Here is a 6,251-nt window from a genome sequence, read left to right on the forward strand (position 1 = left end):
AAACATGTAGTAGTACATGCATATGTATTCATAAAATGAGATGTTCCTTTTTCTACCCAAACTCTACGAGTTCTTTTAGTTTTATTTTTAAAACTATGATTATGAGCATGCTTGGTCTTATTTGGGTTTTTCTTGAGATCAAACTTTTCACAGTTTTTATTTTCTAAGGCATCTTCAAGATGTTTTTCCAAAATACATATATCAAACAAGTAACTTTTACATGAAACACATTCAACAGTTTCTTTTTCTTTATTTTCTAAAATTGAAATTTTACTTTTCAAAAATTCTTCTTCAAGAGAGATTTTTTGAATTTACTTTGTAAATCTTTAAAATCAGATTTTAACTTTTTATGAGTAGTATCCAATTTACTAGATTTAATAAGTAATTGTTGAAAAGCATCATACAAATCATCATAGTCATTTTCATGGCAAGTAGAATTTACCTCACTGTCAGAATCATCATGATTAGCCATCAAACGTAGATTTGCTTCTTCTTTTTCAGAATCGCTAGAATTTGATGGGCTTGAGGCATTGTCTTCCCATGCTATGTATGCTTTCTTTTTAAAGAATTTTCTGCCCTTCTTTTCTTCACTTTTCTTTGAATCAGTTTTGACGTGTCCAGATTGTCCACATCCATAACATTTGAAATTTGAGGATGACCCTGATTATCCTTCTTGTTGCTTTTGAATTGATTTTTACCTTTGGCCTTCATGAATTTTGTAAACTTTTTAATCATAAGACTAAGATTTTCATCGTCATCCGAATCTTCTTCTTCCTTTTGCTTTTTGCCTTTAACCACTTTAGTTTTAAAGGCTATGTTCTTCTTTCTTCCAATATCTTCTTCTTCATTTAGTCTACCCAATTCAAGCTCATGTTCTCTCAGCTTTCCAAATAGAGCCGCCATCGTCATTGTTGTAAGATTTTGCGACTCCGTGATGGCTGTCACCTTCGGTTGTCAAGTCTTGTTCAAGGATTAAAGAATTTTTATATTTAATTCATCAGTGTTAAAAGTTTTACCTAGACCTGTGAGATGATTTACGATATATGTGAATCGTTTCTGCACATCGTATATAGTTTCTCCTTGTTGCATCCGAAACATTTCGTATTCTTGGATCAAGGAGTTCTTGCGTGCTCTTTTCACATCGTCTGTTCCTTCATGGGTCACACGCAATATTTCCGACATTTCTTGTGCACTGGTGCAAACTGAGATCCTGTAAAACTCATCTAGGGTTAAGGCAGATGAAATTATATTTCTAACTTTTACATCATACTAGGCTCGTCTATTTTCGTCTGCTGTCCATTGCGAGAATGGCTTTGGTTCCTGCACATCATTTACAATATTAACAGGAACAAATGGACCATTTTAAACAACATCCCAAATACCTCTATTAACAGATTCCAGAAAAATTTGCATCCTAACTTTCCAGAAGGGATAATTTTCACCAGTAAATAGAGGAGGTCTGTTGATAGACGCACCTTCAGCAAAGATTTGATTTTGTCGAACCATTTTCGAAAAATTTGAATAACTATCAAAGCAAGCTTTGATACCAATTGTTGGTATCGCGCAGCGGAATGTTTAAACGTGTGGACAAAAACCAAGAGGGGGTGAATTGGTTTTAAGTATTAAAATTAATACTTTAAAATTTTTCCAAAATTTATCGATTAAATCAAATATTAATTTCTTTTAATCACAATAACAGATAAAATAAGGAGATAGAGAAGAAGATTGAACACAAGTATTTATACTGGTTCGGATCAAAAGACCATACGTCCAGTTGTTAATCTCTCAAAAATGAGATTAACTAAATCACTAACAAGTAATAGATTTACAATCAGATATTAAGAGTGTAAGGAAAGAAAACACCTCTCTTGAACACATAAGTGATGAACACCTTTCTTTGAATCACACAGAGAAACTTGACCTTAGCTTTCCTAGCAACAGCAGCAACACTCAATCTCCTAGAACACCTCTCAGGAAAAGTTATCGCTCTACCCACACTAGGTTTTTCAAAGCTTCTATTGAGAACACTCAGAGAACTCTCTTGCAGTCACAACACTAGCACTCAAGCTTCTCAAAAAGGTAAGTGAGAAGTAACTATGAGGTTCCTTAAATAGAGGTTCCAAAAGTTAGGTCAAAAAGCTGAACAGTCGCGCCCAATTGACCAGGATAATCGATTATCACTAGTGATAATCGATTATTCCAGTGTGGTTTATGGAAAACAAATTTTGAGCAGATAATCGATTATCAGAGGTGATAATCGATTATTCCAGTGCTTTCTTGAAAAAATTGGTTCAGCTCAAGATAATCGATTATTCTAAGTGATAATCGATTATCACTTTGATTTTTTGAGAAATACCAGAATTTTCTTGTCCAATACTAATTCTAACTAATCTAATTACATTTTACAAGATAGTTTTAAACACAACAACACATGGTCTTCATATTGACTTCCAGATGGCTTTCAGGCTTCTTTTATCATCATCAAAATCTTGCCTCAGCATTTAGACTTGTATTGCTTTTCCAACACAGTTGGACAATGGGAAATGCTGGGGTAAACTGGAAAAATTTAGGTAAAGCCGGATCTAAATGTTGGCTAGGTAAACATCCTATAGTAAGAGGAGTAGTTTGAACCCTATACACCATCCACATGGGGTGGTGAAGGGACGACCCCCATTGGTAGAAAAAAACCCGCAACTCCTTGGGGTTTTCCTGCACTTGGAAGAAGAAGTAGAAAAAGGAAGAAATATAGTGATAATTTGATTCTTCGTCGTCGTACTAAATAATAGAGAAAATAGAAATTGTTTCTTCATCTTTACAAGAAAAAGGAGTAATTAACTATGACGCGTTCACTAAAAAAAATCCTTTTGTAGCGAATCATTTATTAAGAAAAATAAAGAAGCTTAACATAAAAGCGGAAAAAGATATAATATTAACTTGGTCCAGAGCATCTACCATTATACCTACAATGATTGGCCATACCATTGCTATCCATAATGGAAAAGAACATTTACCTATTTATATAACACATCGTATGGTAGGCCATAAATTAGGAGAATTTTCACCTACTCTAAACTTCCGAGGACATGAGAAAAATGATAATAGATCTCGTCGTTAACGTTAATTTGAACATCCATTTTTAAATAGTAATGAATAAAGAAATATTACAAAATTGAATTCTTAGTAAAATGAAGTTAAACTCATTTCTTTTAGAATTCATTAAATGAATTCAATAATTCATAATAATAATAAAATTCTTTTTTAATGAAGAATTCAATTAATTCAATATTTTATTGATTTGTCAAAATAGACTCTTATGATAAAGAAGAACCTCTATACAGAAGTCTTGTCTTTTGGTCAAATAAAAAAAAAGTTCATGTCTATTTACAACACACAGTACAAATAGTAATTGATGTGATGATTTGTACATAAATAAAACATTATGATACTTGAATTTCTATTTGAATTTTCTATTTGCTTTAGTTGAATATCTTCTTTTATTCAAATTTTTGAATTGTTTATTTTACAATAGTCGATGATAGTCACAATAGAAATTTCAACGAACTTAGTCAATGAGCTATAATGAGTTATAAAGATCTATCTATAGATAAAAAATACACAAATAAGAAATATTATTTTATGTAAGGAGTATGTTGATTATATAAAAAGTAAGAGGCAACAATTTTTTTCGTTTACCATGGGGAAGGACACTATCGCCAACATAATAACCTATATACGAAATGCTAACATGAATAAAGAAGGAATGGTTCAATTACCTTTTACTAACATTACAGAAAAAACTGTAAAAATACTTTTACGAGAGGGTTTTGTTGAAAACATCAGAAAACATAGAGAAAACGACAAATATTCTTTAATTTTAACTCTACGGTATCGAAGAAATAGAAAAGAATCATATAAAAGTTTTTTAAATTTAAAACGAATAAGTACACCAGGTCTACGAATATATTACAATTATCAACAAATCCCTCGAATTTTAGGAGGCATGGGGATTGTCATTCTTTCAACTTCTAGAGGTATAATGACAGATCGAGAGGCTCGATTAGAAAAAATCGGCGGCAAAGTTTTATGTTATATATGGTAATCTTTCTAATATCTGAATTCGATGAGAAACTTGTATCCATTTCATTTATGTAAAAAAAAAGAGAGAGATAAAACGCAAGTTTCTAATAGAACTTCATCCCTCATAGATAGAAATATATATATACTTTTTACATAGATATATTTATTAATGAATGTAAGAAGGGATTTCACTGGAATTATAAAAAAAGGGAAATTCACGAAGATTTAATTACTAAATGAATAACTTATCCATAAATTATTTGCCCGGGGTTTAAGGTTTATATACAATTAATGCAAATTGGATTTTTATTTATGTTCTAGAATATGTTTCCAATACTTTTTCTGGACATACGATAAGAAAATAAAAAAGAGAAGTCACTTAATTGAATTAGGATGTCTTTTAATCTCAACTTTATTTTCTATTTTATTGAGAAAGCCACTAATAGACGTTCAAATAGACGTTCAAAATGTAAGGAACCTTTATTTTCTTCCACAATTTTGGATTAACTAATTAAGGAATGTAAAATATGAAAATAAACGCCTCGGTTCGTAAAATTTGTGAAAAATGTCGATTGATTCGAAGACGAGGACGAATTATAGTAATTTGTTTCAATCCAAAACATAAAAAAGACAAGGATAATATTTTAACAAACAGAAGCTTTCTAAAAAAATAGACTAGATAAAAAAAGAGAGAAAATTATAAAATTATCTAGAATATATATTATTCTATGAAACTGAAAAATCCATTTTGAAATATTATTGATATTTCAACTTTTAACTTTGATTTCAAAAATTTTATTTGATATTAATCGAAAGCAAATAAAAAGAATATAGAAAAAATCGAATATCAAATTCGAAAAGAATTGGAAAAGGATCCGTTTTTGACATGAAATGGATATCTCCATACCCTATATCTTTTTTTTTAATGAAATATTGTATTGAAATAATCGAATATGGCAAAATCTATACCTAAAAAAGGTTCGCGTAAAAATGTACGTATTGGTTCGCGTAATCATACTCGTAAAATACCAAAGGGAATTATTCATGTTCAAGCTAGTTTCAACAATACTATTGTGACTATTACAGATGTACGAGGTCGGATGATTTCTTGGTCCTCCGCGGGTACTTGTGGATTCAAGGGTACATGAAGGGGAACACCTTTTGCGCTCAAACTGCAGCAGGATATGCTATTCGAACAGTATCGAATCAAGGCATGCAACGAGCAGAAATCATGATAAAAGGGCTTGGCCTCGGAAGAGATGCATCATTAAGAGCTATTCGTAGAAGTGGTATACTATTAAATTTTATACGAGATGTAACTCCTATGCCACATAATGGATGTAGGTCTCCTAAAAAAAGACGTGTATAAAACTAAAAATAAACATTAAAAATAGTTCAAGAGAAAAAAACAAGTCAAGAGTTTTATCAAAATAATTACTATGGTTCAAGAGAAATTAAGAGTCTCTACTCGGACACTACAATGGAAATGTGTTGAATCACGAATAGACAGTAAGCGTCTTTATTATGGACGCTTTATTTTGTCCCCACTTATGAAAGGTCAAGTCGATACAATAGGCATTGCAATCCAAAGAATTTTACTCTGAGAAATAGAGGGAACATGTATCACACGTGTAAAATCAGAGAAAATACCACATTAATATTCTACCATAGTAGGTATTGAAGAATCAGTACATGAAATTTTCATGAATTTGAAAAAAATTGTATTGAAAAGTAATCTGTATGGAACACAGGGCGCATGGATTTCTTTCAAAGGTCCTGGATATATAACCGCTCAAGACATTATTTTACCACCCTCGGTGGAAATCGTTGATAATAGACAACATATAGCCAACGTAACAGAACCTGTTAATTTGTGTATTGAATTAAAAATTGAGAGAAATCGTGGGTATCGTATAAAAACACTAAAAAACTTTCAAGACGAAAGTTATGAATAGATGCTAGATTCACGCCTGTTCGAAATATAAATTATAGTATTCATTCTTATGTCAATGGGAATGAAAACAAAGAAATACTTTTTTTGGAGATATGGACAAACGAAAGTTTAACTCCTAAGGAAGCCCTTCATGAAGCCTCCCAAAATTTGATTGATTTATTTCTTCCCTTTTTACACGCAGAAAAAGATAATTTTCATTTAGAAAAAAATCAAGACAAAG

This window comes from Vigna unguiculata, unplaced genomic scaffold (genome assembly GCF_004118075.2).
Source record: "Vigna unguiculata cultivar IT97K-499-35 unplaced genomic scaffold, ASM411807v1 contig_20, whole genome shotgun sequence".
Lineage (NCBI taxonomy): Eukaryota > Viridiplantae > Streptophyta > Magnoliopsida > Fabales > Fabaceae > Vigna > Vigna unguiculata.